The sequence below is a fragment of the Puma concolor genome, chromosome B3, assembly GCF_028749965.1.
Source record: "Puma concolor isolate L17-30 chromosome B3, mPumCon1.1.hap2, whole genome shotgun sequence".
NCBI classification, from domain to species: domain Eukaryota; kingdom Metazoa; phylum Chordata; class Mammalia; order Carnivora; family Felidae; genus Puma; species Puma concolor.
In genome coordinates this window covers 108568640-108594913 of record NC_141672.1, presented here as the reverse complement: position 1 = coordinate 108594913, position 26274 = coordinate 108568640, and the positions used below count along the sequence as shown (strand labels likewise).

The 26274-nt window shown below is 38.6% G+C and overlaps 1 protein-coding gene across 1 annotated transcript in view; it reads right to left on the bottom strand.

Moving 5' to 3' along the window:
* Positions 1 to 26274, bottom strand: part of ZNF609 (zinc finger protein 609) — a 212236-nt gene that overhangs the window by 158371 nt on the left and 27591 nt on the right. The window lies entirely within an intron of this gene.

The following is a 26274-nucleotide window of genomic DNA, read 5'->3' as shown; positions in this document are numbered from 1 at the left end:
AAATAAACTCTGGAATGTACATATCCATACCACAGAAACTCAGCAATAAAAAGGAATGAACTACTGAAAAATGCAACAACCTGGATTAATCTCCAGAGAATTATATGCTGACTAAAAAAAGCCAATTCCAACAGGTCACATTTTGTATGATTCCATTTATGTAACACTTTTGATGTGACAAAATTTTAGAAATGGAGAACAGATTAGTGGTTGCCAGGGATTCTCTAGGTGGGGGATGGATATAGAGAGGGAGGTGGCTATGGTATTCAAGGACAATATCAAGGATCCCTGTAGTGATGTAACTGTTTAGAATTTTGACAGTGGTGGTAAAAAGACAAACCTCCACATCTGGTAAGATTGTATAAAACCACACACACACACACACACACACACACACGAACAAGTAAAACTGGTCAAATCTGAATAAGATTGGTGGCTTTTAATACACTTCAATATCCTAGTTTTGATATTATACTATAGTTTTGCAAAATATTACCACTGGGGGAAACTGGGTAAAGTATTCTCTGTACTATTTCCTACCACTACATGTGACTCTACAATTATCTCAAAAATGCCAATTAAAAACAAAAAGGCAAATGACACACAAGAACACAGCTGCCATAAATATAGTTGACAAAACCACAATAAAGGATTTTCCAAAAAAAATTAAAAACCCACGAAGAAGAAAAGGAGACAACTGTAACATTTTGGAATTTAGAAGCAAATGAAAGAATGGCAATTGATCAAGCATATACAAGAACGCTGCAGTAGGGACAACTTCCAACTCTACCAATCAACCCTGCCAGCCAAGAGCTTAGGAACTCAAGAGCAGGTAACTCAGGCTTGGGTGGGGGTGGGGGACTGGTGTGATTAAGAGTGAGAATGACTAAAAATTGTTTAAGCAAGCTATAAACTTAATCCCTGTTCTCATTAGGAAACTCTACCCCTCCCCTGCTCAATGCAGGAGACTAGAGGTTTGTTGTCTGGAGAGGGTTAAACAGAAGATTTTTAGGACTAGGGTGCTCCAGGCATAGAGAAGGACATGAGGACCACACCTAAAATAAGGGGACTAAACGTGGATTTAAACATACTGAATGCAGAAGGCTGAAGCCCCAGCTCTCTTATCATGTGGTAAAAAGAAAGCTGGCAGTTAGTCCTCACCTTGAGGAAGACTACAAGAGGCTTTTCTAAGGAGTCTGGTAAACCCGTGGGGAAAAACCTAAAGATACCGACATCTAGGGTTTGCCAATTTAACAGCCATCGCACTGTGAAGTTCACCATAAATACACCGTGCTAATGGCACCTCAGAGCTTCCAATCAATGTTTCAGCGCCTCAAACCTGCTCATGGTTTAAGCCATGAGCAGACAACAACTACTAGATATGGAGGAAAACCTCTAACATACGAGATCTAAACCAGTATTTTGTAAATGTGTTAAATGAGGCTTATATCAGCTGAAAATGATACGAAAATTAGTATTCACCACAATGGACAGCTCATCCATATATTTAACAAATATTTAATGGGTAGGGTAGTATTAAACGTGCTTGGAAAACAAGAGTAAAGAAGCTAAAAGAAGCAAACAAGGAAAATCTCTTCCCTAGCAGAGTTTACATTGTAGCAGAGAGAATTGGATAATAAACATATGGGGTGCCTGAGTGGCTCAGTTGGTTAAGCCTCCAACTCTTGGTTTCAACTCAGGTCATGATGTTATGGTTCGCGGGATAGAGCCCCACATCGGGCTCTGCACTAACAGTGTGGAGTCTGCTTGGGATCCTCTTTCTCCCTTTCTCTCTCTCCTGTACCACCCACCCCCTTTCTGCTCATGTGCATGCATGTGCTCTAAATAAATAAACATAAAATAAATATAATAATTAAGTTCTCATTTAATAAATTAGTAGATTAGTGCTTTGAGAAAAAATAATGGAACAAGGTAAGGGGGGGGCAGTGTAGAGGCAGTTGCATATTTAAAATACGGTGACGGTTGCAAAACTTGAAGGAGATGAGGGAGTTGACAAGTCTATGAAAAGAGAATTCCAGAAGTCGGAATTTTCAATGTAGGAACCCTAAAGCAAGAGGAGCATGCCTGAAATATTCAAGGAAGAGCAGAGTCCAGTATGGCTGGGGAAGAGTGGGGGTGGGAGGGACAGAAGATAAAGCCATAGAGGTACAGCAGGGAGAAGTACAGATCATGTATACAAGGGCCTTAAAGACCACTGGCTTTTTCTCTGAACTAAATATAGGGCTGATGGAGGGTTCTGAGGAAAAAGACATGATACTGATTGGACAAGTTTTCAAAGAATAACTATGGCTGGTGTGTTAGGACAGCATGAAAGCAAGAAATACCAGTTAGAAGGACAAACAGGATGGAGTCTCTCAAAATTTTATTTTTTTAAAAGATTTTACTTTTAACTAATCTCTATAACAAACACGGGCTCAAACTGACAACCCCGAGGTCAAGAGTCCCATGCTCTACCAACTAAGCCAGCCAAGGCACCCTGAGTCTTTCAAAATTTTAGAACTGACAGGGGCCTTGGAAGTAATTTTTTCCAAGTCCTTCATTTTAGAGATAAGGAAACTGAGTCCCAGGAAGCTAAGTGAGTTTTCCAAAGTCACATGTTCAAGTCTGGAATAATCCACCTTGCATTTGTGTAGCCTTTTCAGCACTTTCAGGTTCATTATCTCATTAGTGCTCAACAATCTTCTGGCAGTTCATAGGGTAGCTGATAGCTGATATTCATTTATCAGATAGGTGGTCAAAATTAGGGACCAAGTCGAGAATATTCTCTCAATACTCAATGTAAAACTATTAATGGTCTTTACAGGGAGTGATTCTGCAGTCTGGCTTCTAATATCACAGAGCATTAAATAACCTAACTAATTTAGACTAATTCTTAATTAATTTTAACTAATTCTTTAAGTAACAGAAATGACACACTCTTACAAGATCTAATCCCTTATCTGGTAGCCTTGGCTGTTGCTACCAAATGTTGCCGTGGTGTATTACGTAGCATGATGTCCATTACAAATTAGTAAAAAGAGTAATTCTGAGGCAAATAGGAAATAGTGATTTTGTTTCCCATGGTGCTGTGTGCTTAGGTCTCTTCTCCCCTTTCTTCCCACCCAGTCTCATTCTGCAAGGACTTTTCTTAGATTAGAGAGCAGCTGATAAACTAATTCCCATATGATAATTCTTGATAATAGCACAAGGTGTTATCACTCCAAGGGAATGTGTAACCTTAATAGGAAACCCAAAACCTTCAAATCCCAAAGGAATTGCAGTCAAGTTAACAGAGAATACAGTATTATTATGAAGACCTGCTAGCATTTTGTCAAATCACACTAAGTAAATTCAAATCCAACAACTGTTTATTGATGGACATGGTTCCTGCCGTTAAGATATTCAGCCCAGTGAAAGAAGACAACATAGAAAATACTAGCTTTAGTTGACTGAACGTCTGCTGTACATTAGGCACTAAGCTAACAACTACTTCTCATAAGCAGTATGTATCAAGTATTATATTCAGCTCACTTTTTAGCAAATAATAAATGTTAATAAGTACATTGTGGCCACGATGACTATAATCATTACCTTCATAACTGCATTCAATCTTCACTTCTGCTCTATGAAGGACTTATTAGCTTTAAGATAAGGAAATTGAGGCTCAGAGAGGCTGAATAATGTGTTCAAGGTCATACAGCTATTAAGTGCCAGAATTCAAACTCAAGTCTGTATAATGCTACAGCTTATGGTATTAATACTGTACAATATTTAAAATTTCCACAACATTAATAGAAAGATATTTAATTTCACTTGAAAGTTTGAAGAGTTGGCTAATAAGAATATGCTATAAAGAGGAAGTGACATTTAAGCTGGGTCCTGAATGACAGTTTACCAAGTGGGAAAGTAAGGGGGTGAATTGAGTTTGGTCCAGGTAAAAAATGATGACAGTCTGAACAAAGAAAACGGGGAGTACAAAGAGGGAAGTAACAAGAGATATGTAGGAAATAATAGTCTTTCAAACAGCCTTTGTGATACTAGATATGAGCAGTGAGAAAAAAGTATTAAGGATGACATGAAGTTTCTGGTCTGGGTGAATGGAAGGAAAAAAATTTCACTACTGAAATTAAGAAAGTATGGAGAAAAGTGGGCTTTAGGGACACATTATGATTTTGTTTTGGATATTATGAGTTTGAAGAATATTTGGGACAACTAAGCAAGGAAATATGCTAGGCAGTTGGAAACCATGGTCAAACGTAGAAAAGAGGTCAGGGCAGAAGACAGATTTGGGAGTTACTGTTGTGACTACAGTAGTTTGAAAAATGAGCATATAAGAGATCGACATATATGTAGTACTTGTGCTATGTACATATAAAGCCATTCTTGATGCTGATACCATACTGAACTCTGAAAACAAGCAGGGCCTAAACACATGCCCACACATCAACAAATACCCAACATCTCCATCTTCACAGATGAAAAAACTAAGATTACTGAGATAGAGTGTAAAGTAGGGGTACGGTGATATCCAAGGACAAAGACCTCAGCCTATTTTTACTTTAGTGTCCTCAAAAACATATCTAGTAAACTAGATGTTCAATAAATACCCAATGAACAGAAAGCAAAAATGAAGAAGGCATAGAGAATAAAAGAGAATGCCTATAGTTAAATAGTTTACGGGATAGAATGGACTGTAGGATCCAGATGCTCTCAATCTTGTATGCTTTAAATTCCACAGGTGTTTCTAACCACCCCCCTTGACACAAGCACACGCGAGCGCGCGCGCGCACACACACACACACACACACACACACACACACAATGTCTCTACCTCAACGTCATGAAAAAAATGCTCTTAAATCTCCAACAAGAGCATAAATGTTCCCTTCAAAATTCCTTATTACCAGATGGCACCTCTGAAAAACCCACGGTTAACATTATACTTAACAGTGAAAGACTAAAGGTTTTCCCCTGATCAGGAAGAAGCCAAGGATGTCTGCTCCTTCTTCTATTTAACATTGTACTGGAGTTATAGCCAAGGCAATTAGGCAAGAAAAAAGAAATCCATATTGGAAAGGAAGTAAAAATATCTCTATTTGCAGATTACATGATCTTTGTATACAAAGTCCTAAAGAATGCACACACACAAAAACCTGTTAAAACTAATAACAAGTTCAGAAAGGATGCAAGATACAAGATTGAGAAATACAAATTAACTGTGTATCTATAGAGCAATATGAAATTGAAAAAACAATTCCATTTACAATAGCACCTAAAAGAACAAAATACTTAGAATAAATTTAACAAAAGAAGTACAAGCCCTGTATTTTTGAAAACTGCAAAATATCACTGAAAGAAATTAAAGAGGACCTAAATAAATGCAGAGATCCCATGATCATGGATTGGAAAACTTAAAACTGTTAAGACTGAAACTCTCTGTGCCACAGATTCAACACAATCTCTGTCAAAACCCTAGGTAGCTTTTTTGTAGAAACTGACAAGTTGATCCTAAAGTTCATACGGAAATGCAAGGGACTCACAACAGCCAAAACAATCTTGGAAAGTACAAAGCTGGAATATTCAATTCCTGATTTCAAAATGTACTACATAACTATATTAATCAAGATGGTAATACTGGCATTATGACAGACCTCTAGATCAGGGGAACTAAACTGAGAGCCCAGATAAAAACCCATACATATACAATCAAATGACTTGTCATAAATGACAAATCTATGAGAGTGTCAAGACAATCCACGAGGAGGAAAGAACAACTTTTTCAATTAGTAGTGCTGGGAAAACTGGATATCCACATGCAAAAGAATGAAGTTGGACTCCTACCTCATACCTTGTACAAAAATCAACTCAAAATGGATCAAAGGTCTAAATCTAAGAGTGAAAACTATAAGACTCATAGAAAAAAGCATAGAAGTAAATCTTATGACCCTGGATTAAACCATCGTTTTTTTTAGGACACCAAAAGCACAAAAAACTAAAGGAATAATAGATGAATTGGATTTCATTTAAATTTCAAAATTTAAAACTTTTGTACTTCAAAGAAGTACACTATCAAGAAAGTGAAGACAATCTACAGAAATGGGAGAAATTACTTGTCAATCATATATCTGTTAAGAGACTAGTATCCAGAATATATAAACTCTTAACAATTCAACAAAAAGACAAATAACCCAGTTAAAATATGAGCCAAGAATCTAAATAGACCTATCTTCAAAGAAAATATATAAATAGCCAGTTAGCAAATGACAAGATGCTCATAATCAATAGTTATTAGAAAAATGCAAATCAAAATCACAATGAGATACAATTTCACACTCATTAGGATGGCAATAACCAAAAAAAAAGGACAATAACAAGTGTTGCTGAGGATTAGGAGAAATCAGAATCCTTGTATATTTGCTGGTGGGAATGTAAAATGGTGCAGCTACTCTAGGAAAAGTCTGGCAGTTCCATTAAATGTTAAACATAGAGCTATCGTATGACCCAGCAATTCCCATCATGGGTATATACCCAAGAGCAGTGAATACATGTCTACACAGAAACATTTAAGTGAATGTTCATAGCAACATTATTCACACAGCCAGAAAGTGAAAACAATCCAATGTCTATCAGTGATGCATAGGTAAACAAATCTAGTGTATCTATATAATGGAATATTATTCAGTCATAAAAAAAAGAATGGCGTACGTGGATGAACCTTGAAAACATTATGCTCAGTGAAAAGAGCCAGACATAAAAAGTCACATATTTTACGATTCCATTTATACGGAATATCCAGAACTGGCAAAGCTAGAGAGATATAAAGTAGATTAGTGATTGGCAGGGGCTGTGGGAAAAAGAGAATCGTGTGTGTGTGTGTGACAGAGAGAGAGAGAGAGAAAGAGAGAGAGAGAGAGAGAGAGAGGGAGAGGGAGAGGGAGGCAGACGTAGAAAGACAGGGAGGGAGGGAGGGAGGGAGAGAGAGAGAGAGACAGACAGACACACAGACAGACTGCTGATAGGTACAAAGCCTTCTTTTAGAAGTGATTAAAGAATTGTGGAATTGAATAATGATGATAAGTTACCTGTAAAGCACACTCATCCCAAAATTTTCTTCCAATTTTATGGAAAAAGATTATTTTCTATTTTTTGGCAATATCAAAGCCATCTGATAAACATGCAAAAAGCAAAAATTCTGTCCACAGGTTAGGCCACCAGACATCATTTCTCAACCTTCTATTTAAGTTATTCACATGGAAGATTTTCAAATTTTCCTAGATTTCCTTAAAGTCTTAAGTCAGGCTGTTGGCAAAGCTTACCATTAGATAGTCAATCATGATTAATTTCTTCAAACCAAAGTGCTGATGATAGTTCCAAAAATTAGTCTCAGAGTTGCTAGAGTAACTGTTTTGATTGGAAACTCCCTCTCCCTTTTATATGGAGAATCCATGTTAAATGAAAAGAAAATCTATAATAACAACCCATCAGTATAGAATGCATACGTTCAGAGAATATAAATTACAATATACCCAGCTAGCATCTCTCCTCATTTCTGTCCTGTTCCTATTATAAGGGTATATTAATGAACGTCCCCTTTGGGAATGGCTACACCTGATGTTGCAAATTCCAAAGAGTACTTTTAAACATCAGTCTCTTATAGTCCCATCTCATTTCAACATTAAGGAGGAATAATAAATATGTCCAAAATACATTTCCCTATTAGGCTAGGATTTCCACTTTCTTTACCACAAACCTCTAAGAGCTAAAAATCTAAATATCTAATAAGCAGAAGCTCCAGCCTAGACAATATAACAAATCCAGATGGAAAAATTACACAGAAAAAGAAGTGGATTTGTTTCCATGTAGTTGCCTTAACTAAAATGTTACTCTAGGGTAAAAGAATCACTGTAGCTTGGTTTGTCTCAACATTCCACAAAAGATAGCCCTTTTCTATTTACACAATAAAAAAATCTCATGAGACTTTCTTGACCAAGTTCATCAATGAAAGCAAATTATTATGTTAACTGACACCACAGATACCTTTTTCCCAAAAGGAGAAAGTGGGTTAACATTCAGCTTTTAAAAATAACAAAACCTTTCCCCCTATATATTCATTAAAGACAACCACAGGGACGCCTGGGTGGCTCAGTTGGTTAATCTTCTGACTCCTGATACCAGTTCAGGTTGTGATCTCACGGTTGTGAGATGGAGCCCCAAATTGGGTTCTGCACTGACAGTGTGGAGCTTACTTCGGATTCTCTCTCTCCCTCTCCCCTGCTCTCTCCTCTTTATCTCTAAATAAATAAACAAAACTTAAAAAAAAAAAAAAGACAATCATAGATAAAGATAAAAATTTGGCTTGAGACAAGTTATAAAAAATTTAAATATGGATGACAGAGTTTCATACTCCAGGGTGAGATTTCATCAAATGTAATAAAACCTAGCCAAGCAAGGCCAGACCAGGTCAGTTCCCTAGTGGGAAAATTAAATAAGCTTAAGGGAACAGAGTTGAGATTCATGAGGTATAGATGATGTCCAAGCCAATTCTGAACCAATAATCTAGCCAGATTCACAACATTAAAGAAATTATTCTAAGAAAATGATAGAACTAAATATGATTTTTCTGTTCTTCCTTTTAACTTTCTGCATTTTCCACATTTTTAATAAAACACTTATTACTTTTATGATATTTAAAACTTTTAAAAGATAAATAGTTTTTTTCAAGAGTAGCATTTAACACCTAAATGCTCAAACTTCACTGATAGAAAATAATCTCAAAGAAACATAAAACCAAGTGGAAACGTTGCTGTAATTCACAAGGTCAAGACAGTCTCACTTGCCAAGTAGACAGTTTACCCTGAGGGCATCAGAGATAACAATGCTTGTACTTTGCCCCAATCTTTTCTCTGACAAAATAGGCTTTTGTCTATAGTCACCAGATGCCTCAGCAAGTGCCTTAGCCAAGTGCCAGAGGCTCAGAGCATAGATAACGCAGCTGAATCTTGGTACTCTCGTACAGGGATTAAGAAACAATCCCCAGCCCACAACCCTATTGAGCAAGCTTTGGCAGTTGCCAGGGTCAGTAAAGAATAATGAGGGGACAGGGGTCCAGAGGCATAGTTGTACCTCTTTCCCATACCAATGCTCTCTCTTTTGTTCTCAGCTGTTTCACTCGGCTGCCAACTTCAGATCTTACTGATCTCCTTGGTTTAGCCACCATGGCTGTCTATCTTCTTTAAAAAACCATGCTGGCAATGATTGGATTTTAGTAAAACTTAAAACACTTCCAAATAAACTGAGGGTTCCTTGTTTAGGGCACTTTCATAAAAGTTATGAGCCCTGATTCTACCTAGTGAAATCCCTTCTTTCGTTTTAGCAGACCAGAATACTAATAGCCTGTTCTAGAAGAGTTGTAAAACACTCAATATCCAACTATTTCCTGTACCTTGAAATGTTAATACTAAGAAAGAAGGAGGGAAAAAAATAAAACAAAACAAGAAAAGGAAGGGGGAAAAAACTCTTCCTCTCAGGGCAATGCCCAGACCTCAGAGACCAGGTCCAAGCTCCCTCCCTGCTCTATTTCCAGTCAACCTACGGCCAAAGCCAAGAACAATCCTTCCACTTACAGAGCCTTCCACGCTTTTCTCTCCTCAGCCAACTTTGGAGCCAGGATGAGTGACTCTGTTGGCACATGCCAGTTCTTGTTTATGAGCTCAGTTGGTTTTTACCACCTCAAAGGCTGTCTGGCCCAAGGCCTGCCCTCTCTTTACAGGATCTTTCAAACTTCAAAACAGTATCTTTTCTTGGACTCCTCACAAGACAATGAGGTGTGTTACTTAACCTATTGCTTTCAGCTTGGGTCCTATCCAAAGACTTCTCTGGAGACTATATTCTCAGGGAGCAATGTCACCTAATACAGAAGGGCATTCTACCCTTCCATACAAAGAAGATAAAAACTGAAAGATTTTATATATATATTTTTGAGGGGGGGTGCAAGTGAGCAGGAGGCAGAGAGAGAGAGGGAGACAGAGGAGAGGGAGGGGGAGGGGAGAGATGAAGGGGAGAGGGAGGGAGACGAGGGAGAAGAGGGGCTCACCCAAAGCAAAGCTCATGTTTACCTGAAGTGGGGCTCACGCTCACCCAAAGCCGGCCTCAAGCTCACCCAATGTGGGACTCAAACTCACGAACCGTGAGATCATGCATGACCCGAGCCAAAGCCAGAGGCTTAATGACTTAGCCACCCAGGAACCCCTGAAAGACTTTATATTAAAGGTAAAAGCAAACACTTTGAGAAGTAACTTCAGTGATCATCAAGAAAGGGGTCATAAGAGTTGAAGTGACAAAAATAAAGCAATCCTCTTCCTTTGCTGTCACAGAATAGCAGAGTGGGTGGGAGGGAAAATACCTGTTTTGCTGATATTTCAACTCTGTCCTGTGTCCAGAACTTATTTCTGAAAATCTTGTAAAAGAGATTTTCCTAGATTTAATTCCACACCCTATTGGCTAGACTATGAGTGAAAATCTAGATAGATATCATTATGGGTTCAGCCTGGTTCTCTATTGCCTTTAGTGAAAACACTTTGTTTTGTGGAAACATAACATTCACAACAGAAAACTGTATATTTTATATATACAACTCCCTCCATTTTCATGAACGTACACTGCTGTGTAAGTAACGCAACAGGAAACAGCGTTTTAGCAAATGGTTCTCTAATGGAGATTTTTGCTCTCTAGAGGACATGACAACGTCTGTAGACATTTCTGGTTGCCTCGATTTAAGGAAAATGCTACTGGCATCAAGTGTGTAAAGGCAAGGATGCTGCTAAACATCCTACTATACACAAGACTGCCCCCCACAACAAATTACCTAGTCTCAAATGCCAATGGTGCTCTTACTAAAATCTGTAGATTACAACAATGCAGAAACTCTCTTGTGTTTCCTCTCTAGAAAGGACTTTGAAATGCAAAACTCCTTTACTTTAGTAGAAAAGCTGCTATTACATGACGCCATAAGGAGGTAAGACAGAGCCTCAGTGATCACAGATGAAAAAACTCACCTGCCTAGAAATGCAGGAGAGGTTCCAAGGAAGAGAAAAGAAAACGGTACACACATTTGTTGCTGGCCTACAACTACTAGATAATCATATACTGTAAATGCATAGTATATGAAAAGTGACATTCAGAGGTAATTTTGCAAGATTCCACATCTATTAAGTGCTGAGATGCAAATACAAATCTAATTACAAAGTCTATGCTTTATAATTATGTAAAATTTATGGAAGTTGAGACTGATTTGGAAGAGACAGCAAAAAGCAGAAAAAATATGGGAAGTGGTTAAAGTAAGAAAAACAAAGATTACCTTCACTGTTTACAAGTAGCACAAACAAGAAAGGAACTTTCCCTTAAAGCATGACTCAAGCCAGTAAACCAAATCTGACTATAGAACCAAGCAAGTTCTAGACTACCTTTCATGGGATTTTTAAATGTTTTTGTAGACATGTGTTCCTGTTGTAGTTTTGTATGCTCTCCATTTCACAGGGAAGCACTTCTTAACATGCCATTTAAGTTAGTACCTTCTTGGTGTTCCTCAAGGACCTATCCTGGGCCCTCTTCTTTTCATCTCATTCAACAGACATGTTCTCCCTGGGTAAGCTCATCCAGTTGTATGGCATCAGTTACAATTTACTGGTTCATATTAATAACTCCTAAATCTTTATATTTCCAATTCTTTCTCATGACCTCCAGACCTTAAGGAACTTTTCTACTTAGTTGTTCATCATTTAACTCTCTCCTCCAAATTAGCTACTATTCATCCTTCAGATATTTACTCAAACCTTTTCATGGATATTTTCTCTGCACCTACCCTGATATGCATGTGATTATTTGCTTCCATTCTATCTCTCCTACTAGACTGTATGCCCCATTGGACTTATTGTTCAGTAGCATGCAAAATGAACTTTGGAAAAAAAAAATTTTTTTAAGTATTCTCTACACCCAACATGGGGCTTCAACTCACAACCCCGAGATCAGGAGTCACACACTTCTCTGACTGAGCCAGCCAGGTTCCCTGAACTTTGGAAATGGTTTTGAAAGATACAGAACACATAAGCAGTAGAAATGTGGGAAGGAACCATCCCTAAGATAAGATCAATAAAAGAATATTTAAGAAAAGATCATTTTTAGGGATGCCTGGCTGGCTCAGTCAATAGAATATGTGACCCTTGATCTTGGGGTTATAAATTCAAATCTCATGGCAGGTGTCGAGATTACTTAAAAATAAAATCTTTTTTTAAAAAAAGATAATTTTTACTAAGTGAGCACCACACTAAAATCTAAGTTTCCTTTAAAAGTACTGTTTTTGGAGGGCACCCGGTGGATGGCTCAGTCAAGTTAAGCGTCTGACTCTTGGTTTTGGCTCAGGTCATAATCTCACAGTTTGGGAGTTCGAGCCCTGCATCGGGCTCTGCACTGGCAGTGAGGAGACTGGAATTCTCTGCCTCTCTCTCTCAAAAATAGACAAACATTTTTTTTTTTTTTTAAGTACTGTGTTTTTGTTTCTTGGGAGGTATGTAGGCCAAAGACACCATCACTTCCTATCAACTCCTAATCTACCCTAATCTCAAATCTGTCCTAATCTCAAATCCCTAGTCATAACCATTTCTAAAGATAAACCAGTCATTTGCCATTGTCTTACTAAGAGCAAGTAAATGCTTGGTAAGGAAAGTACAAATATTTGTTTGTTGTTGTTAAAAATAAAAACAAACCACCAAAGTTTACTTTCAAGCACTCATTCCCCACATCACAGAGCCCAACCCCACTATCTCTTCACTGCCACTAACTTCCAGACATACCTCTCACGCTGTCACCAGTTTTTTTTGACAAGCTTTCACCAGTATCAAAGCTTTATGGGGGCAAGGGAATGGGAAGGATTAAAGTGGATTTGCTGGCCCTTTTCTCCTGACTTGTGTTATTAGATATGAAATAGTGGATGAAATGTGACTAGGGAATAAAAACAAATGAAAAACCTGAAAATTTTGGACAAATATGAAAATGTCATTGTATTGTTTTCCAACTATCTTCCCAGACTTTTCTCTGCTCTGAATGCCACTTCAGGTCACTATCTAGCAGATAGCAGATGCTAGGGACAGCCCTACCTAACTTGGGTCCTAAGTAACAATTAATCTTTGCCTCTGTGTGACATCTGGACACTTACCTGTTTAGTTCTAAGGGAGTGTTTAGAGGGTGGGGAAGTGGTATTATTTTAAGACTTTAAGTCTGTTCCACATCTATTACCCGTTCTGAAAAGAAGCTCCATTTCACAAAGGCTAAGGGGCAAAACCCAGAACTTCCCAAGTCAGTAAGTTTAGAATGTCCATTTCTGGGAGCTTTGCCCTGCCCAAACTGCTTCCTAGGTAGAGGCAAACGGTACTTCTCTTCTTTCTCAGCGATGTATTGGCCTACACCCAGAATCATTTTTATTTAGCTCTTTAACATGAAAACTTCTGTTTAACCCGTCCTCTTGGGCATTTTATAAACTATGTTCTGTCCAAGAGCTGCCACTAGTGTACAGCTAAAAGCATAGCATGGGCATCAAGCCTTCAAATAAGGTATACCACATCTCTAAGCAGTGCCATCTCTAAGCAGTAGCTAAGCAGTAGCTTAATAGCAATTTCAAAGTATGGGTAAAACCTCATTGTCAACAGTATAATGGTTTTCTTGATACAACCAATGCTGTGCCCAGACCAAGATGGATGCCCATGTAGAACATAAAAAATGGTCCTTTTTTTTTTTTTAAAGGATTTTATTTTTAAGTAATCTCTACACCTACTGTGGGGGCTTGAACCCACAACTCCAAGATCAAGAGTCCCATGCTCCACAGATTGAACCAGCCAGGTACCCCCCCCCAAATGGTTATGTTTTCCTGGTTACTTATTTTCAACGGGGGAGGAGGAAGAAAAGACCTCTCTAAATCTGCCTAACTAAATATAATCCCACTTCGTTAAGACAGGATTCTCAGAAATAACAAAAAAATAATTAAAACAACATGCTGTTTTAAAAAGCATAGATTCTAGCTCAAAGTCAGAAAAGGACAGAAAGCAGAGTACCTCAAAGACGTCACCAAAGACACTAAGCTTAAGAGAGACTAGGCTCAGGGATAGTTATGTCGGTAAGAAGAGAATAGCTTCGTTCTTCAGATGCCTATAAAATAATTCTTGTTTAATTCAAGGCTAAGACTTGAGGCTACCATATAGAAATGGACTATTTCTTCACTGATCAAGGGAACTTAAAGAGAAAGAATTTGTGGGTATGAAGAACATTAAAGTTAGACTTGGAAAGTAAATGCTACAAGAAGAAAATAATCATTATATGAAGCCGGATTCAATCCAAGGACCTATGAATCTCCACTACATAGAGAAACCTAGACCCCAAGATTTCCTCTGCCATAAAATAATTTGGTACACTAAATAGATAACTGGATATATACATTTACCACAATCAAAAAACTTTATGTGGCTGGCAATTAAAAGAAAAGAAAGAACAATTTCAAAGGTATAGGCCTCTTGGTTATTCCAGTCATTGAGTATACACTCTGGAGCGAGCCAGAGATGGTAGACTTGAACAGCCGTTCACTTATCTGGTTTTCAATCCCATGTGCTTCTCATAGTGTAAGTACTTAGCCAGGATTAGGGTAACTCTAGTTACAAACACACTTCATCAATACAGTCCATAAACACAAGCCAGGTTTTACACGAGACCTCAACAAAAAAATAATGGTTTGTTTCAATGATGGAAAAAAAACTGTGTTGAATTTATGAAGCCAGTATGTCAATCTCCCAACATGGTGTCATATTAAGTGATTTTACGAGTATTTTCTGACCAAGTACTTCATACCCTGACTTTAGAACCTGATCCTTGTAAGAGATGGGAAAGGATAGGACAGATATCAGACATAAACAAAAATTAAAAATTTTCTCAACCTCTTTCTGAAATTGTTATAAGCAATCAGCTTGTTTGATTTCAAGTCTCCACATTCTCAATCTAAGCACATATGTATAAGCAAAATGAAAAATGCCTTATGGCATATTTTATCTCAAACAGACACTCTACCAGATGTTTAGGAATCTGCATACTGACGGATTTAAGATCTAGTCTAATATGGTGTATATAAATGTGTAGTCACATCGTATGATGACTTCTTCCCACATTTGCCATTTTTTCTCTTCCTATTCAGTGATATATGTATTTGAAATACTCCAAGACCTAAAAGGATCCATCTAAAGTAGAGATTAACGTAAATTCAGAAAGCATAGGTGATACATGTGCTAGTACTCAAAACCACATTTTAAATTTTATTATATGAGAATTTAAGGTCACATAATTATAATTCTGGCCAAAATATGGCATTCCATAATGTTCTGAACTGAATTTGCAGCATATTCAAATATGTGTTCATCTCTGAAAGCAACTGTAGCACTCTAATTATTCTTCCTCAGAGACTTAAAATCCGAGCAGGGAAATACCTTATACGCAAAAACACTTAATTCTCTTCTTGATTTCAAATAAGTAGTATGCAGTATAAAGAAAAAAAAAAAAAGGAAATAGATGAGACTTCTATTTATGTGAGGTGATGCTCGGTCTTCTAAAAACAGCATGTTTAAAATCAGTGTGTCCAGAAACATGCTCAGGAATAAGGTCTTAATTGGATAGCTGCATTATTTTGGGGTCATGAATTTCCAGAAAATTAGGGACACCTATCGTCTAATTAATAAGCACAGAAATACATTCAGAAACAGATTAGAAAATAAACTGGAGCACTTAGTTGGCAAGCATCTGACTCTTAATTTCGGCTCTGGTCATGATCTCACGGGTTGCTATCAAGCCTTGAGTTGGGCTACGAGATGGGCTTGGAGCATGCTTCAGATTGTCTCTCTCCCTTTGCCCCTCCCCAGCTTATGCTCTTTCTCAAAGGAAGGAAAGGGGAGGGGGGAGAGGAAGAAGGAAGGAATGAAGGAAATAAACTGCTTTTATATTAGCAATAAGTTTAGATTATCTAAACCTGTCTTCTGCTCCCTTCTAATTTATGTTTTTTAAAATATCACAAATAGTCAAATGCCAAATGTAGTCTTAAGAATTTTGCTCAAATTTGCCTTAAAAATTCTGGAATAATTTAAAATTGAATCAGTAACAATGTTACGGATGTTCTCACTTAAAATCTATAACTATGAGAAACTCAGTAATTAGTTCTCCTAATTAAGGGGGTAACAAGAAGTTAGAGTCATTCTAACTGTATTCCTAACTGATTGAACCCAACACAATGACTGAGAAATGAAAAAGGAGAGTTGGAGGAGAATCTTGAGCATGATGAAAAACACTTGAGAATCATATATCTAAAGTGTAGTGCATAGCTCCATCTGGAAATGGCAAAAAACCAGGGTCAACTTCTACAATGACAGTGGCTTTTAACCAAGAGGTACAATAAAATCATCTGTAAAAGTTAAAAAAAAAAAAAAAAAAAAAAAGTACATGTTTGGGGTTCCCGGCCCTAAAGGTTTTACTTCAGCAGGGGACTTTTACTTTTTTAGTCACTCTAAAGTGACTCTGATATGCACCGCCAGTTGAGAAGCTTCGACACTAAAAGACTCTGCAGCCTGAATGTTAATTTCTCTAACCTCATATTATTTTGCTTGGTGTATGATGAGTACATACACCTCCTTTCTACTCCACTCTCTGTACCTTTCACTAAGCTTTGATTCAGATACAGGGGTAAGTGCTTTACTTCTGAAGAAACATATCTAACAGGAAATATCAACTCTGAGTTGAGTGAGTTGGGTACCAGTTTACAAAAAACTTTAATGGAAAGAACCCATTACTAAACAAAAACAGAGGCCAAGAGAAGACATACAGATGGCCAACAGGTACATGAAAAGATCTTCAATGTCACTAATAATCAGGGAAATGCAAATCAAAACCATATTAAATCATGACCTCACACCTGTTAGAATAGCTATTATTAAAAAGGCAGGGGCTCCTGGGTGGCTCAGTCAGTTAAGCATCTCACTTCGGCTCAGGTCCTGATCTCACGGTTTGTGAGTCTGAGACTTGCATCAGGCTCTCTGCTGTCTGCACAGAGCCTGCTTTGGATCCTCTGCCTCCCTCTCTCTCTGCCTCTCTCAAACAAACAAACAACAACAACAAAAATTTTAAAAAACCAAACCAAACCAAACCATGGGGCGCCTGTGTGGTTCAGTCAGTTGAGCACTGACTCTTGATTTCAGCTCAGGTCATAATCTTGCAGTTCATGAGTTTGAGCCCTGGGTCAGTTGACACTCTTAGCGCAGAGCCTACTTGGGATTCTTTCTCTTCCTTTCTCTCTGCCCCTCCCCTGCTCTCATTCTCAGCCTCTCTCAAAATAAATAAGATTAAAAAAATAATAATTTAAAAAAAGGCAAGAAATAACAAGTGTTATATATATATATATATATATATATATATATATATATATATAACAAGTTTGTTATAGAAAACAAAATCACTAATTTGAAAAGATGCATGTACCCCCATGTTCACTGCAGCATTATTTACAATCACCAAGACATGGAAACAACCTAATGTCCACCAATGGATGATTAAAAAAAATGTGGTATATGTATATGTAAATAAAATGGAGTATCTTTCATTCATAAAAAAGAATGAAATCTTACTATCTGCAGCTACATGGAGGGACCTTGAGGGCACTATGCTAAGTGAAATAAGTCAGAAAAATACAGGGGTGCCTGGATGGCTCAGTCAGTTGAGTGTCTGACTCTTGATCTCAGCTTAGCTCATGAACTCACGGTTTGTGGGATCGAGTCCCAAGTTGGGCTCTGCAGTGACAGTGCAGAGCCAGCATGGGATTCTCTCTCCCCCTCTCTCTCTGCTCCTCCCCTGCTTGTGTGTGCTCATTCTCTCTTTCTCTCTCTCTGGCTCTCAAAATAAATAAGTTAAAAAAAAAGATAAATACTGTATGATTTCACTTATATGTGGAATCTAAACAAAACAAACACTCAAACTCATAGATACAGAGAAAAGACTGATGGTTGCCTGAGGTAAGGGGTGAGGAGAGGGTGAAAAGGAGTTGAAATGAATAAGCTATGGAGATATAATTAATGTATGGCATGGTGACCATAGCTAATAATACTGTACTGCAGGGGTGCCTGGGTGGCTCAGTCAGTTAAACCTCTGATTTCGGTTCAGGTTGTGATCTCACAATTCATGGGTTTGAGCCCTGCATCTGGCTCTGTGCTGATAGCTCAGAGCCTGGAGCCTGCTTTAGATTATGTGTCTCCCTCTCTCTCTCTCTCTCAAAAATAAACACACAAAAAAATTAATAAAATAATACTGTATTGCATATGTAAAAGTAGTTAGTAGCATACATCTTGAAAGTTCTCATTGCAAGAAAAAATTTTGTAAATATATGTAGTTATGCATGTTAACTAGACTTACTGTGGTGATCATTTTGCATCATATACAAATACTGAATATGTCATACACCTGAAATAATGTTACATCATTATTTACATATAATGTTACATCATTTATAGCTTATAATGTTACATCATTTATAGCTTAAACTAAAAAGACCAAGAAAAAATTTAATGACCAGGTCTGGCTCATCTAAACACAATCTAGTATTGGCTACTATGGCTAAAATCCAATAATCTAAAATTAAAAAATACTCCATTAGTGTATTTTTCAGGCACAGTCAAATTATACTCTCCCAATGGACAACATTTCAGGTTAAAAACTGACCTCTACCAAAAATCTAGGAACTGCCTTTTTATTTCCTGCAGCTAGTGACAAGTCTACAAAAAGAAGTGTCTTAATCCTTATTCTTCTCCTGCCTGTTCAGACTACCTATAGTTCTAATTCTTTCAAAAGGCTGAAATCTGCACTTCTTATGGATTAAAAGAAGGAAAAAAACTTTCTAAACTAAAGCAATGTTCCATTCATTTCAATCCTGAAAAAAATGGTTCAGAAGGCCTGAGTATATATTAAAACAAAACAAAACAAAACAAAAACACAACTCTGATTTTAATGGGAAACAGCTAAGAGCCATGGTTCTACAACCTGAGATCAGCCCTGTACCAAAAGTTCAACAAATGCTTCTAAACTAATCAAACAGTGTAACTCCAAACCTCAATGGCTCCAAATGCTCTTAATCAATCTCTCCTCAAGCCTTCCTCGAAATCAGGAGTTAGAATACAAGTGATCATCAGCTCATTCCTTTCTAAAACCACCAGGGAGTTAATTCTTTAAAGTCACTAAAGATATCCTTGCATCTTAATTTCACAATGACCTTGCACCTCATACCTAGTAACAGTATCAGCAATAGTTAACATTTATTGAGTAGTTACTCTACGCTAGGCACTGTGCTGATTGCTTTTGTGCTTTATCTGATCTAATCTTCACAATAAGATCAGTACTATTATTCACTTCTATATTACAGAAAAGCTTGGAAAAGTTAAATATTTTAAATACCTCTACTGCTCTCAAAGTCCCAAACCCTTAGGTACTCCTTCCAATTTGCTCCTCACTATTAAGAGGGGGGAAGGTGCTCTACAACAGCAGATCTCAAACTTTAGTATCATAGTCAAAGAAAGAGCTAATGTTGAAATACAAATTGCTGGGCCTCAACCCCAGGGTTTTTGATTTGGGAGATTGGAATGGGCTCTGATATTTGCATTTCTAACAAGTTGCCGGCTGCGCTGCAGCTGCTGGTACAGGGGACTACTGCTTTAGAAAGTAAAAGGAAGCAATCCCCTCTCACCTAAGCTGTCACTTTCTCATGTGAAAACACTTCTCTACAGAGTACTTCTAACAAGAGAGACACTTAGGACTTAAAAAAACCTCCAAGGTCTGAAAGCTGAAATACTTCTTTTTTCCCCCCACTTCACAAAGGTTCTAATATCACCAATGACATTAAGGCAGTGGATATCCAGAAAAAGGAAAATTAAGAACAGAATGATTGTAAATTCTGCTCAAGAGCCTCTTACCATCCACATTTTACTTCTTCTGCCTAAAAGTATTTCCTTTGGGTATCCTAGGGCAAGAGAAACGCCAAAAGAAAAAGGAGGTGGACTGTTTTATAATACTAAAAAATCGAGGACAGCTTCTAAAAATGTAATAGAATTTTGCCCTATAAACAGAAAATCTCTAAATGCTATAAATTTCTTCTCTTTTTTGTCATACTATCCTCCATCTCAAAAGAGCTATTCCCCTTACCCAAGACTAACCCAAAGTCTATCCTTTCTTAGGGAGCTTCAACATTGATTATGTCAATGTCATCTAGGATGAATGACTTCAGGCATAGGATTTGTTAAAAATGTCTCCTCAGCCAGCCAGGGAAGCTTCTTACTTGGGTGGGTGCTGTCAACCATGACTAAACTGTACCAAGAGAAATATATTTTAAAACATTAATATGGCCTGGCACCTTCCTGATGTTAATCCTTCCAGGCCCATCCCAATGGCACAACTGGGAAATTAACTGAAGAGAAAAGCAATCTTCCCTTTGCTCTCTACTTTCAGATGCTCCTCTTCTACAGCTTTGCCATGCACAGCCTCATTCTATACATATACACAGAGATAGAACATGCGCGCACACACACAAATAACTCTCGGCAGGAACCAAAAATCAAAGCCTAACCCCACGGTTTTGAAGTGAGCAAGTCCAATTTCCTTCTTTGTAGCCCTTGACACATGCTGGCTGGGAGCCGTCTGGATTTTTTTCTGCCTTGTTCCTGCACCAGAAGGCTCTGCACTGCAGGTCAGGGGATGATAAGGAAATGAACAGTGTAATTTCCAAGGCCTCTGAACACGGCCCTGTCAGCAGCTCTGGAGGCGGGTTACTCAAGCATGGCTTGAAGAGTGAAAACCACAGAGAGGAGGGCTCAGACAGCCAGCAGTGGCAGGATCTCAGCTGTGTATGTTACTGCCACCTCCAGCCTGAAAGCCCAAGCCCTGCTGCCTCCCTGGATGAGCTCTGCTGGTAAAAGCTCTTATACCCAAATGGCAAAAATACAAGTTCACACTAGGGGAGGAAGATTAAGAACTAGGACTTAGATTTTCCATGCACTCTTGTGTAGAAACAAAAAGCATTTAGTGCTCTTCCAGCATACACAAGATCGCGCGTGCTGGCAAACCCACAATAACATCTATCCAAAAAACCCAATCCCACATCAGGGATATGGCCAGAAAGGAAACTCAATTTATATGAAATAATGAAATTCAACAGGCTACTTCTAGATCTTTTGAAGCCAATTTTTGGTCTCCCCCCTTCTCCAACCCCTACTATAAACACCAGGGGCTTTAGAACACATCACCAGCATGGAAATTCCCCAACCTAGGCTTGGAACTTCTGAGCACAGTGCTCAAAATCTTAGCCAATATGTTTTATCTATTTATACTGGGCTTCCTATACAGGTGGAATGTTATTGTATTTCAGCCCATTATTGCCTAGGACATACTGAGACATATTTTAACTTAAATCATGTTTTTTTCTTTTTCTAACATTTACGGAATGCTTCCTACGAATTCAGTATTTATTTCAGGGCTTCCTACTGAATGCTAATCACTGTTCAAAGTGTTTTATATGAATTAAGTAGTTTAATCTCACAACAACCCTATGAACTATTGTTTTCCTCATTTTGCAGAAGAAAAAAATGGAGGTAGAACAGTTAAGTAACTTGATTAAGAACACTCAGTTAATAAGTGGCAGAGCTGGGATACACACCAGGTAGTCTGGCTCCAGAGTTTATGTGAAATTTAAATTTAGAAAGAAGGCTGGTGTTTTAACTCAAAAGTGGTGTCCAATACCCCCCTTATAAAGAAAATTCACAATGGTTCTCAAATGTTTAAGTATGTAACAATTATCTGGAGAGACCCTAAAACTTACTTAGCAGAACTGGGGTTGGGTCCACGAATCTGCATTTTTGACACTCAGGTGATGTGATACACATGGTTTTATGGGCCATATATTTAGGAACTCTACTGTAGATGGTAAACTGTAAGGTTCAAAGAGCAGGGATCTTCTGTTTATTCACTATATGTACCCAGCACCAAGCACAATACCTGGAATCTAAAATGCACTCAAAGTGTCAACTATTCTTCAATTAAAAATCTTTCAAATAAATAAAAATAAAATGCACTCGATTAATGTACCAAATGAATAATGGTATCCAACAGTATATCATGTCTTTTCAAAACAGTTAATATCTACAATACATTTAAGGTCTCCCTATTAGTGATAGGTCCAAGAAGCACCAGGTTTTTTTTCTTTCTCACAATTGCAAATGATGAGGGAGCTGGCAATGCCTCAATGATTACAATGGAAATTTGAATGCAATATTCCAGAACATAACACACACACACACACACACACACACACACAACCAAGCTCAAAGTAGCAGTTTAAAAGTAACTTTCCCTCTTTATATAGAATAGGATAGGTTCAACACCAGCTGAAATAGTTCTCTGCAAACATCATTGTCATACCAAAGAAACTCACACTCAAGGATCCTTTGTTTACTGAGCCTCTACAATGTTAAAATCAGTAGGAAAAACAATGAAAACAATTTCAAGAGTATCTGGAAATTTACACCCAATGTTTCTAAGGTAGTCTTTAGAGTAGGCAAACAGAGAAGCCCTCCTGACAGTTGAAAACTTTTAACAAACCCCTGAGTAACAATATGCTATAAGAACCTGGGCACCAAAAACCTGGTCTCTAGGCCTGGCTTTGTCACTGACTACCTGTGAGAGCCTAGGCATGTCATATGACCTCCCTGGTCTTAGGTTCTTCCATAAAATGAGGAGACTGGACAAGATAATTTCCCTGTGGGCCCTCCTTGAATTACAACACCCAGATGGAAAACAGAGCTACTGAAGAAAAAATAAATTAAGCTCAGGCTTTGTTGCATCTCTGTCCCACATAAATATCAACTTTTTTTAATTTTTCCATGAAGAAAAATGCTGGAGGGCATTTGGCTTCAGGAGGAAAGGCTGACTGCTATGCCATCAATAGCTGAGATTGAACAGCTAGTTGAAGGAGGAAGGCGTTAAGAGCAAAAGCCTTGTATCAGAAGGAATAAAAGAGACCTGACCTTGATTGGGCAATGAGAGATTGCAACAGGAGAGAACTGAGCTGGAAGGCATAAACTAGGGCAGGAAAAACAAAACCAAGGGCAAAGGAAGATGCTCTTAGAACACAGGATGTGATAGCAAGCATGATCAGAGGGGGAAAGAGCAAAGAGCACACACTTAATGGTTTTTTGGGTTTTTTTGTATCCTAAACTAATGGGGGTGGGGGGAGAGTGGTAATACATGTAACTTTCTGAGAGTAGCAGAAGCTGAGACCCCAAACAAGGGGAAAGCACAGTGCAGACTGTTCCTACCTTGCAAGATCAAAAACAGCAGCCAAAGAGCCCAGGGGAGCTTCTGGTTGCAAACCTATAGATCCCTTAGCCATTAGAGCCTACTGGTTACTTCATATGATTTGAAAAAAATAAGGAGTCTCACCTTAAATTCCTAGTTTAAGCCCAGACTCTTTCACAAGAGTCTGTACGGCAGGACAGACTCAGCACAGATACATCACTGCCTTCTGTGGTTTATAAATTCTTTTCTTCTTGCCTGTCAGACTGGCAATGCAAGCACTAAGCTCTAAGCTTGGAACATTCAGGCAGGCACGCTTCCTCCTCCCTACCTCCCCTTCCATCCCTAACTTAACAATCTATCAATCAAACCAAAGGCAAGGGAACAGGCAAGAGCTGAAAGGCTCTTGTTTATTCCTCAACATTCCCTCCCCCATCTCTTCAGCTGGCAGGAAGTAGGAGCAGCAGTATTCAATAACAATTTAGGGCAGCAGCAGTCGCTAAGAGCCATTTCTGGTCTCTCCTAGAACTCTGGGAAACATCACAGAAAGCCCTGCCAGAGAAAGGTGTGGTGGAGCTGAAGTGGGATGCCATGAAGGGAAATCCACATCCTTGGCTGACAGGTAATTCCCTCAGCCATAGCCTGAGATACCTACCTAGATGAGAAAGAAGGTCCTGAGGCAGATAATTTGAATACTCAAAGCTCCCTCATTAGCCAATGGGAGACATGTGACAATTCTATCCTATACCACAAACTCTATTTGTCTTCTGACACCAGTCAAGACACTTCCCAAATTTTATGAGTTTTCTTTCTTCATGATAGTTCCCAGTTCAGAGTATATAATTCCTAGATTATATCAAAACATCTGTTTTGCTGTTTTAGTTCTGTTGGTTGTCCCCACATAGAAGGAACATTCCAAACCAATGAAGCCATAGGCAAGCCCGTATCTCAGACAGAAAATCCTAAAAGAAGTTTTCACAGATTCAACTTACAAGCTATAGGAGTAATCATCAAACAATGAGCCCCTATTATGCCCTAAACCCTGGAGTCCTTGTTTCTCAAAAGCTTTTCTGCTTTAAGACTCCTAGCCTTCTTTCCCCTTCAGTCTTTCCCTCCTCCCATTCCAGAAACACTCTCTCTCTGCACAGTGTTTTTATCTCCTAGCAACTTCCAAACATTTATTTAAATAATTATTTCAACAATCAAAAGGCTTTGGAACGGCACCCCCCAGAACCAAACTGTTCAGAAGGGTTGAAGAACAGGGAAAGGAATTGAGAAACCAGGGTTTGGCTTACAGTAACATCAAACTGCACAGAAACTTTCTGCTTCTAAAAGTACTTCCCAGCAATTTTATCTTTCTTCCAAAAACCGAACCACAGTCTCTCTCCCTTTTCTCTCTCATTCCATTGCCCCATTTTCAGTCTCCTTGGGAGACAAGCCTTATATAGCACAGTTATATTATTAAAGGACAAACCTCTCCGGCACCAAGATCTTTTCTTAGCTGAATACATTGCATCTTTCAGCCCAATTATAATGTGAAGGGCAGCCACCCAACCGGTCCCTGGACATCTAAGAGAAAATAAGTTCCATTTGCTACTCTGTTGGAGACTACCATGGACATTTAGACTTAAAACTAACATGAAGCTCAGCATCATTAATCCTTTTACCTGTAGAGGACTACTGGGCCTACATGATTGTGACATGACTCAAAAGTTCTAAACCGAAAGGAAAATGGAAGACCATTCTCAGAAGTGGCCACTTGTCAGCACAGGAAGAGCAATGATTATGAACATGGATATATGGCAAGAGTTTACTGCAGCCAGATGTAGGGAACAGTCTAATGGGCCTGGAACAGAAGCAAGAACTCCTGGTACTCCTAGGCCTCTTTAAAACAGTATTATCCATCTGCCCCCCAGAGAAAATGGTAAATCACAGCCCGCACAGGACGAGCCATGCCAGTAGCCAGCTGGAACTTGACGCTTCTGAGGTGGACTATAGCATCTGTCACCTAAAAACAGGCAGCTTCTCTGGCAGCTGCCTGTGGTGAAACGGAATGAACCATTGTGTTATAAGTGGAAGAAAATTCACAGCCCTGTTACTAGGGAAGCCCAGATGTTGCTAAGAGCTACAGATGTGCCAGAGGCAAAGACCAAAATACCTAAGGCAAAGAAAGCAAAAGCTACCACTGGAATCCAGGCACTGAGAGGACACCACCACACAAACATACACATCCAGCCTCTATTTATTAACACTTACATATGGAAATAGGTATTCCCTGTTGCAGCTGATGTAATTACAGAGAAACCAATTTATGCCGCATCTGCTGGGATCAGCTGAAAGCACAGGGTGAGCAAACACAAAGCAGAAAAATCAAGAGCCAGTGAAGAGTTCATCACCAAGCCAGCCGCTTTGCAGGAAATTGTAAGCTGCTGAAGTTTAAAGCAGCCTGAGCTGACCCCAGACTCACACCTACTCTGCTCCAGCCCCGCAAGCTCTATTTCCTGAGACATGAACTAAGATCATCTTCCCAGAGGAGGAAAGCCCCTCCTGGGGCTGTAAGCACCTGTCCTTCCAACTCAAGCAGAAGGTAAGGTATCATTACACTGTTTGGCAGCTATTAAACCACCTGGACACTTTGATTACCAATAGTTGAGGGAGATTCTTGGCCAAGAACCATACTCTTAGTGGCCAAAGAATCTCTTTCAAGGCCAAACATGCATAGCCACAACACCAACTCATAAGGCCTGATTAAGTACCTCTTAGTACAGTCAGTACTTCCTGCTCCCTTATTTACCTTCTGCTTTGCTCTTTGGTAGACACCAATAGAACACCTGATAGATATCATGCCATGAAACTTATTTAACCTTTTTTCTT